Source organism: Myotis brandtii, unplaced genomic scaffold (assembly GCF_000412655.1).
Source record: "Myotis brandtii unplaced genomic scaffold, ASM41265v1 scaffold315, whole genome shotgun sequence".
Lineage (NCBI taxonomy): Eukaryota > Metazoa > Chordata > Mammalia > Chiroptera > Vespertilionidae > Myotis > Myotis brandtii.
This window is the reverse complement of record NW_005362075.1, coordinates 46,378-56,542: the sequence shown is the minus strand read 5'-3', so window position 1 is coordinate 56,542 and position 10,165 is coordinate 46,378.

The following is a 10,165-nucleotide window of genomic DNA, read 5'->3' as shown; positions in this document are numbered from 1 at the left end:
GACGCGGGTCCGCGAACCCACCGCGGAGAGAAGGTACACGCCCTCCAGGCTCCTGCCCGCCCTGCACTGCCCTGGCTCTGTCTCTTCCCCGCCCGCCCGACCTGCTGCACGCGGCTCTGCACCACAGATTGCTTGGTTAATGCATTGCTTCTGCCGGGTGGGGAGGAATTCTTGGCTCCACAATCTCCTTTCATCCTTTGATTTATTTTGCAGCTTTTTAAAGCTTTGAGGCCACTCCCACCCCACTCTGTGGTTCTGAATAGTCTTCAAAGTGAAGCTAATTCTTAGAAGCCCTTAGGCATCAACCTTAGGGAGGCCCTCTGGAGGGTAAAGAGGGAGTGGGTGCTGGGAGACCTCCCTCCAGTACAGCTGGCCTGGTGCAGGAGGAAAGGGAGACCCCGGCCGCAGGCTGTGTGGGTTTGAGCTGAGGACAAGGTGCTTCTAACCCAAGGTGCCTTTTAAGTTCATATGAGTTTCAAATCCTTAGACACGTTGAATGTCTGGAGTGTTACCTGCTCTCAGGTTGTAGGTTTCAGGATTCTATGAACTTTTCTAGAAAGTTTCTCCAGTGTATTTTGAGTGAACACACAGCTTTGAGGCTGTGTCTAATTGAGGACCTAGATGTTGTCTAGAGACTTAATAAAATATAAACTCTAGACACAGTATCATGGCATTAAAATAGTTGTATAGCCCTAAGAAGCCTCCCTGGCTAGGGCAGCATAAATATGCCAAACTAGGCAGTGCCCATGGCAAAGGTAGGAATATAGGGGCTGAGAAGAGCTTGTCAGTGAATTGATCAAACAATATTTGCAGATTACGGCATTCATTCAACAGTATTCGTTGGGTGCCCTAGGCTCATAATAGAATCTGAGAGGATATTCATACAAAAGCATTAACAACAACAAACAAACATTTACAGGAAAAACAAAAAGTGTTAGATATAATCTCTGTGCTTAAGAAAGCTATAATTTAGAAGTCAAGCCAAGTTAATGCCCATCCCAGGCAGGGCCTGAGCCTGTTAGGTGGGTAGTCTAGCCTCTCTTATCAGTTGCAGTTCAGACTTCAGCACGGATGGCCACCCGTTCCCACTGTGGCTAGATGGTTCGTGAGAGTCCTTCCTCAGCCCACTGCTGTAAGCTGTCCCTGCCACTGACTGGATGTGGAGAGGAGATACAACCCACCCAGCCTCCCTGCCACATGCTTTTGACCTGGTCAGGAGGGGACCATTGCACAGAGAAGATGCTTTAGCTGAATTCTGAGGAATAAACCACGTTTGGGCTGATAGAAGAGAGAAGAAGAGAGCCGAGAGTTTCAAGGCTTGGCCTGGCCTGTCAGTGGGAGAGTAAAGAGAGGGACCAGCTGGGAGAGAGTGCTTCCTTCTCTCTCTTCCTGTGTAGAAACCTGAAGACCCTCCAACATCACTCGACACTCGGAGGGTCTGCCACTACTGAAGGCTGAGGGCTTATCATGTGTTAGCTCCTTTCATTCCAGACACACCTCATAGTAACATAGCTCCCCAGTCCCTTATATGAAATACTTATGGTCAGTGCATTTTAGAATTCAGAACTGTTCAGATTTTAGAAAGGTAATTCACGGCATATTTCACACTTTAATGACATTCCTTCTCTGGTGTGGGGCAGCATCCCATAATTAAACACATTTTTATGTCTGCAGTGAAGCATATGGATTTCACATCACGTAGGGTAAAAGAGACCATGCCTGTTAAAGTCAGATTGGCTGCCCCAATGAGTTTTGACACCAAACTGATAAAAACATTAAAAGAAAAAGAAAGAGAAAAACTCAGTTTTCAAAACTCTTGCTTTCAGGATTGCAGATTTATAATAGCTGAGGTTTGTTGAATGCCTGTCCTATGTCAGGCACTGTTCCTATCGCTTTACACTGACAACCCTATGAAATGGCCGCTAATATCCTTATTTTAGAGGTGAGGAAATGGAGGCCCAGGGAAGTGGGGTAATTTGTCCAAGGTCTCACAGCTAGTATGCAGGAGTTAGGATTCAAACCCGGGGAGCCATGGCTATCAGGACCTGATGAAGTAGATGTTACACATAAGGAATCCGAGGTTCTAAGATATTAAATGACTAGTCAGAGTCCTAAATGAAGCCACAGAAAAGCTGAGATTTGAAGGTGCTGCTGACTCCCAGATCCCTAGAGTACTCAGGAACTTCTCTTCCAGCCATTGTGGTTGAGAACCTAGAAAAGCTGCCCAGGGAACAGGCTCTAGTTGGCTGCCGGCCTGGGCTGCAGGCTTTCCGGCCCATGCGTTTGGCAGCAGGAAAGTTTTCTCTTCTAACTTATTGACAAGGGGCCAGTTACTGTTTACTATGAAGTTCCTACAAGTTTTTATCATGCTCTTGTAATTTGACAGTTTCAGATGAAATAATCCAAATATTAGCCTGGGAGGCCTGTGCTGCTGAAAAATGTCACGCTCTTCCCGGCTGATGAAAATCGCATTTGCTTATGTTTATCAGTGATTAGGAACTTGCATAGTATATATGACCCCAGAAGAAACGTCAGTGTGTTCTCTGGATGGCTGTCTGCCTCATTCTCTGTTTCAGGTTTGAGGTTTGAGGTGGAGGCTGTTAGGGCTTAGATGTTTAAGAAACTGTTAGGTTGTTATGCTAGGCAACTGAAAACTTAATTGGAGTCACATAACAAATAAAACAAAACTATTCAACCTTCTAACAAATATTTATTAAGCATCTACTATGTTGTAAGGCTCTGGGACACAAAGGTATAATAAAAACAGGCTGGAGGCATCAGGCTCTTACCGACAGGCTAGAACAGCTGCTGGCAAACTTTTTTTTTTTTTTAAGGCATAAGAATTATGCTCTTGTAATTTGACAGTTTCAGATGAAATAATCCAAATATTAGCCTGGGAGGCCTGTGCTGCTGAAAAATGTCACGCTCTTCCCGGCTGATGAAAATCGCATTTGCTTATGTTTATCAGTGATTAGGAACTTGCATAGTATATATGACCCCAGAAGAAACGTCAGTGTGTTCTCTGGATGGCTGTCTGCCTCATTCTCTGTTTCAGGTTTGAGGTTTGAGGTGGAGGCTGTTAGGGCTTAGATGTTTAAGAAACTGTTAGGTTGTTAATGCTAGGCAACTGAAAACTTAATTGGAGTCACATAACAAATAAAACAAAACTATTCAACCTTCTAACAAATATTTATTAAGCATCTACTATGTTGTAAGGCTCTGGGACACAAAGGTATAATAAAAACAGGGCTGGAGGCATCAGGCTCTTACCGACAGGCTAGAACAGCTGCTGGCAAACTTTTTTTTTTTTTAAGGCATAAGAATTCTTTGTGCAAAATCAGTCTTAGACGGAGTTTCAATTTGTAACAGACAAAAGCTGAGCTGCTCTGTTTGAAGTTTTAGAGACATCACTATAAAAACCTGGGGACTAGCTCTAGCCAGTTTGGTTCAGTGGATAGAGCGTTGGCCTGTGGACTGAAGGGTCCTGGGTTCGATTCCGGTCAAGGGCACATACCTTGGTTGCAGGCTCCTGGATCTGGTAGGGGAAATGCGGGAGGCAACCAATCGATGTGTCTCTCTCACATCGATGTTTCACTCTGTCTCTCTCCCTCTCCCTTCCATTTTCTCTAAAAAATCAATGGAAAAAATATCCTCGGGTGAGGATTAAACAACAACAACAACAACAACAACCAAAACCTGGGGACTAGATACAAAGCGGGCAGTGGTTTTTAACCTTGGCTGACCATTAGAGTCCTTTGCCTACTTTTTAGAAATCTTGACACCCTGGTCACATCCCAAACCAACATCTGAGTCTCTAAGGGTTGTACTTACCGTAGACATGGAAAGAATCCAGCCAAGGTTTGGAATCATAGGTCTGGAAGTATCTTGGGAACTTTTCAAGGTTCCATGGAAAAGAATTTGGGAGTCAAATACTGTCTAGTAGAATATTCCAGGTTTAGTGAGCACATATAAGCATCACTTGCAGTGGGGTGGGGACTATTGTTAAAAGTAGAGCAGTCTAGTCCCCACCATCTCCCCTGCCTAATGGGGATTGTTTTATAGTCCATGGTGTGATCTAGGTAACTTCGTTTACATGATTCTGACAGACTCCAGAGTTTCAGAACCAGTGCTCCAGAAGGTTAGAAGAGGCATGGATGTAAATGCTTTCCTTATGGGCTTGTATGATGAAGTAGTAATGGGAATGATAGTGGCTACCATTTGGAGCATGTCTTCTGTACAGGCACTACATCAAATGCATTATAACACAGGTCCCTCAACCCCGAGAGGCAGATACAGAGATGCACATGTACCACAGGTCCCTCAACCCCGGGAGGCAGATTCACATTTCACAGAAGGGAAACGGGCTCAGAGGAATGAAATGAACTGCTCCAATCACCCCCTTCAGAAGCAGCAGAACCAGAATTCCACAGAGGTCTGTCGGAATCAGACACTAAAGTCCTTTTCACGGAAATGGTTATTTTGGAAGTGAGGCAGCCTACTTCCAGCAGGTGTGATCAGAAAAGCTGCTGGAAGGTTGGACAGTTTGAGCCACACCCTGAAAAGTGGGTGGATTTGGCCCTGAAGGCTTAAAAAGAACTTCATCTCTTTTTGCTATGTTCAGCGCTCTTCATCAGCGAAATCTTTGCCTCTAGTCCTAGGCACCAGGGGGATTCAAAAAATTGGAAACACAGTCCCTATTCTTGGGGGCCTGATACTGTGGTGGTGGATGAGTGGAAACCCAGGAAACACTGCATATGGTGGGAGACAGTAAAGGTGTGACCAGAGTTCAGAAAGATGGGAATTCCCTGTGGGATGGAGCTGTCCTGGAACACTGCACAAAGCAGGTAGGATTTGAACCCAACCTTGAAGAATCAGTAGAATTTATTTAGCTGGAATATATCTGGAAACTTTTTGGGTCCACTTGCTTCCATATCAGACCTTTGTTTCATTAAAACACACGCATACACTGCAAATCACATTCTTAAAAGCCATATAAATCATATCAGTATTTATTGGAGCTCTCCCAAAGATCCTGAGCTTAGGGAAGTTACTAAACTTCTCTGAGCCTCAGGGACTTTATCTTTCAAATGAGAGTAATAATAATAATACCTATCACATGGGATTGTTGTATAATTAAATGAAATATTTATATTGCCCAGTTCATAGTAGGTGCCCAATAAATTATAGCTCTAACTCCCATTATGGGTTTAAAGGCTGGGCATTGTGTTAGAGTTCCAGTTAGAATTGTGGTTCTGCAGGAACGATCGGGTGGAGAAATGGGGCCACACAGGAAGATGGGGAGCCAGGAACTGAGGTCCAGTCCAGGAGGGCAGGACTCTGGGCAGCACAACATCCCAGGGCCTGGGCACCCTGCCCTTTGCCCTTTTTTGGTGTGACCGCTCAGGAAGCCCTCCCCAAAGGGTGGCCTTCCTCTGGGATTTAGGGCAGTGGCTGCCTGGGGAGGCTCTAGACTGGGGGTGTTCAGCTTGCAGGTTGTGGCCAACAGATTCCATAGGGCACTTCACCAACTCCTCCCTCTCTCCCTGCCTAAGGCTGCGTCCCTGTGATGGCTGTAGGGGGAGGGGCGGGGGAAAAGGAGTGTGTCAGGTGAGTCTGGTAGCCTGTACAACCATGCAGCAACACACTCCTGTGGCATTGACAACACTCCAAAGTAGGAGAGCCTTTCCCCTCAGTTTCCAGGATGGATACCTGCAGACTGGAGGGAGCTACTGCAGAATGTTCCCTTGTATAACACCAAAACCAGATGGATTTCTTTCCATTCCTAAAATGTCTGGGGGAACAGCACCCAGAGAGAGTCTCTGCTGCCCAGTCTAAGTGCATAACCTTAGAGAAACATGTTGTGAATGTCCACTGGCCAGTCTAACTCAGCCTCCACAAAGTCAGGATATGAGGGCGCTGGCCACTCCTATCGAGGACCACTGCAGGGAACTTTCTCACTCCCTGGGTGCCAGGGAGCCCGCTAACAGGTAGGCATTCCTTACCACTGGGCTTCCTTCCTTACGCTCGCCTACAGTGGCCAGTTTTTCTTAACGTTACACATGTGAACTAGTGGCATCTGAGGAATGGGAAGCTTGATACTTTAATTCAGAGCGTTTCAAGATCCGACACATTCTTCCCCTCCCCCACTGAGCATTGCCAAGTCTAGAACGGCTGTGTGTGTCTACGGGAGACAGTTGTCGGAGCCTGGGAGCTGACAGTCCCATCTGTGGAAATCATGGCCACTGTTTTCATTAGGTGGAGTGTGTCAGAAAGGGTGCCGAGGGTGGGCTTCCCAGAACCGCCTGCAGAAGGAGAGCTGGTTTCGTGTTGAGAGGGAATCTGCCTACATCAGGGATATTCTTACAGATGCTGTGCAGACCCACAGCCCAAGAGCAGTTTGTGCTAAGTGCTCAATTACTGTTTTTCTTTGAAAGATTGGTCTTATTTGTGTCCATTCTATTAACCAGACCTCCAGGTGATGAGGTGGTGTATGGGGACAGGAGCTAACACATGATAGCGAACAGTTCAGCCCTGGGTTTGATAGGTGTGGTTGTCTACCCAGCTCTGCCACTTACTAGTCCTGTGCCGTGCTGGCATTGTTCAGACTTTCCCTAATGGGGAAAATAATACACCTGCTTCACTGGGTTGCTGTGAATGGGTAATTCCTACAAAGCACTCGGCACAGTGTAGAGCAACTCATAAACACTCAGTGAACATGGCAGACTGCCTTCCATTTGCCGGTCACTGGGAGCACTGAGGTGGGGCTAATTCTTGGGAAATCAAGAGGAACTTGCCTTCCTCAGGTTGGAAGGAGCTAGGAAGTACTTGGAATAGATAGGGGATGGCAGTGCTTTGGTGACCTAGAAACAAGAAGGTCTCTTGTCCTAGAGGGACTCATGCTGGTGAGGTGGGGAGGAGGATAAGCAAACATACATTTATAAGACTAAGGGTTCAGGGCTCTCTTAAGAGGGATGCTCTGGGTGTGGGGAGTAGGTGGGAGAGAGGACTGGGGAGGCCAGGGAAGGCTTCTCAGAGGAAGTGCTGACTGAGCTGAGCTTTGAGGAAGGATTTTAGCAGAGCCCAAGGGTGAGGAGTGCATTACCCAAAAAGCAAAGTGCGGGACGGAGTCCTGGAGGCATGAGTGAGCCTGATGTTCTAGAAGTCAGAGCCAGCCTGCTGGGGCTGGAGCACAGGCTGCATCTGAGGGAGTGTCCAGGCTGGACGGGGAGGTCCACGCGCTCCCTTCCAGGGTGGGACCATGGAGCAGTCCGAGGGAATTAAACTAGAAGTTATCTGAGAAAGAAATCCCCATAAACACAGCTAACCAATTCTTTTCTATTTTAAAGCAAGACAGTGTATCTAGTGTATAGTCAGTCTAAATATCTCCTAATGCCTTTGTGATTTTAAAAACGTTTGTGCCACATCTTACGAAGCCCGTTTATTCCCTGAGGAGCAAAGACTTGCCTCTCTAGTTTTGTAATAGTTGTGTTAGTTTCCCACTGATGGTGTAACTCTTAACGTAAATTCAGTGGCTTAAAACAGCATAAATTTATTCTCTTGCAGTCTGGAAGTCAGAAGTCTAAAATCAAGATGTTATCAGGGTTACATTTCTTCTGGGAACTTCAGGGAAAAATTGTGTCCTTCCCTTTTCCAGCTTTTAGAAGCTGCCTGCATTCCTCGGCTCCTCCCCTCACCCACCCTCTTGCTTCTGTCATTTCCCACTTTGCTAACCCTCATCTTCAGGCCTCCTCCTTTCGAGGACCCTTGTGTTCACATCGCACCCACTCATAACCAGGATCCTCCTCCAGCTCAAGATCCTTAACTTAATCTCAGCTGCAAAGCCCTTTCTCCACATAAGTCACTGGGGATTAGGATATGGACACCTTTGGGGTAGGGGTAGAGGATTATCCAGCCAGCCATTTTGGAGTCTTAAAAATACCCAAGGAATAAGACAATTTCTGTGCTAGCAGGACCACTGGCACTTCCCCACATCCTGTCTAGTGATTGTCCATGGGAAATTTAGCAGTTCTGTCCCCCCAAAAAGAAATGGAAAGCCATGCTTCCCACCCTATCTTTCAGTCTTCTTTGGGCACTGGTATTAGCCAAGACCGGTGCCTGTAATGAGGTTAAAGATAATAGATGCCCAAGGCATCTGGATGGGATAAAGAGACCTGTATCCCAAGTCTAGAATTCAGGGTCCAGATTCCAACTCATCAATGTTTTCATCTTGACCAGGTCACCTCATTTCTCTAGGCTTTAGTTTACATGCTTGTAAAATAAAAGGGGTCTATCCAGTGGTTGGCAAACTGCGGCTCGCGAGCCACATGCGGCTCTTTGGCCCCTTGAGTGTGGCTCTTCCTAAGCCTTAGGAGTACCCTAATTAAGTTAATAGCAATGTACCTACCTATATAGTTTAAGTTTAAAAAATTTGGCTCTCAAAAGAAATTTCAATCGTTGTACTCTTGATATTTGGCTCTGTTGACTAATGAGTTTGCCGACCACTGGTCTATCCCATTCATTAAGGTCTCCTGCTAGATACTGATGCATTGTTGAGGACCAATTGCTGCTTTAAATGTTCCACCACCATTCTGCCATCCTGAGTACTGAAAGGGAAGAAGGTGGCTGGGAAACACAGCCCTCAGACAGACTTTCAAACACGTTGTAGAATTTGTTAGCTGTTCTTTCTAGATACATCAACATCACTACCCTTCAGATACCTCTGTTCAGATTTCTGTCTCATAACATGAGTTTTTCTTAAAAGTGCCATCAACATGCCTGACCTTCTTTTATTGGTCTCCCCCCCGCCCCCGGGCCTTGCCCTTTTCTGTTGGAAGCATTCACATTTCTTACCTTGGAGAAACCCTGGGCTTGGCGTCATTAGACCACTTCCTGTCTCAGCACTATTATCTGCTAACTGGATGGTCTTCAGGAATCACTCAATCTAATGTATGAAATGTGCATAATTATATGTCTTCTGTCTACCACAGAGGCCCATTGAGAGGGTCAAATGAGGTAATAGCTATAAAAGTATTTTGAAAAATATAAGACACTTCAAAAACAACATGGCCAATTATTTTATCATTTACCATATTATCTTTGGGTTTGACAGCCTTGTGTCTTTTTCTCTAACTTCTTGTATGAGTGTGCATGTGCATGTATATGAGTGTGAGTGTGCAGTATGTGTGTATGTGTGCATGCATACATGTGCGTGCCTGTGCATGTGTGCATGGACATGCATATTTGTGTGCATGTGTGTTAGTGCTATGTGTGTGTATGTGTGTGTGTGTGCGTGTTTGCTTGAAAGGGCTATTAGTTTTGAGACAGGACAGACGGATCAAGCTTCGATCACAGGCTTTACTCACCCTTTCTTGCCTCCCCAGGGAACTGTCCCTGGCTGCTGGTAGGAATCATTTGTTTTTTCAGCTCCTCCTTTCCTGCCCACTTTCTTGGAGGCTATTTGCATTTCGTCATTAATAACTCTGGAGCAATATGTTATTTCTGTCTTGGGGGCCCCTGGAGCCAGTGGGCTCCATGATGCGGGATAGGAAACTTGTTGTTAATTAAGCTTCACAAAGCCACATGCCGGTTTCCTGTCCCTCAGTCGATACCTAGGGAGTCTTATTACATACAGGGGGGCAGAAACCACATGGCAAAGAGAAGGGAAATCTTTGGCCTTGTCTGTGTTTCTCCTTGGAAAACCTCCCTGGCAATCCTGGGCAGTCAGCAGAGAAAGCAGGTACATCTGTTTGAAATGTATACTTCACATTTTTGGTGTTTTTTGTTTTGCTTCTGCAAGGAAAAGTTTCATTTCTTTACCTTCTGAGACAGGATTTCCACTTAGTCCCTGAATTGTTTGACAAGAAGTTACCTGTTGATGCTAACCAGATAAATGGGGTTTTAATATGCTTTGGTTTCTAAATCGGAAACCCTAGCCCTGTTTAGTGGGAGAGTTTGTAGCAGAGCCGGCCCACTGGTATGTACATTTCTGCCTGTAGGTTAGGAAAGATTGGAGCCAGATTTTAAGCTTGAGTTACTCTGATCTCAGACAAGGCTCCAAAGAGCCCTTGTTCATTTCTTGTGGCATTTCATTAAGTGTCAGAAGTATTTCATTAGTTATCAGAACAAAGATCACATTTGCTATAAGAATGTTTTGTTGAACCCCCTC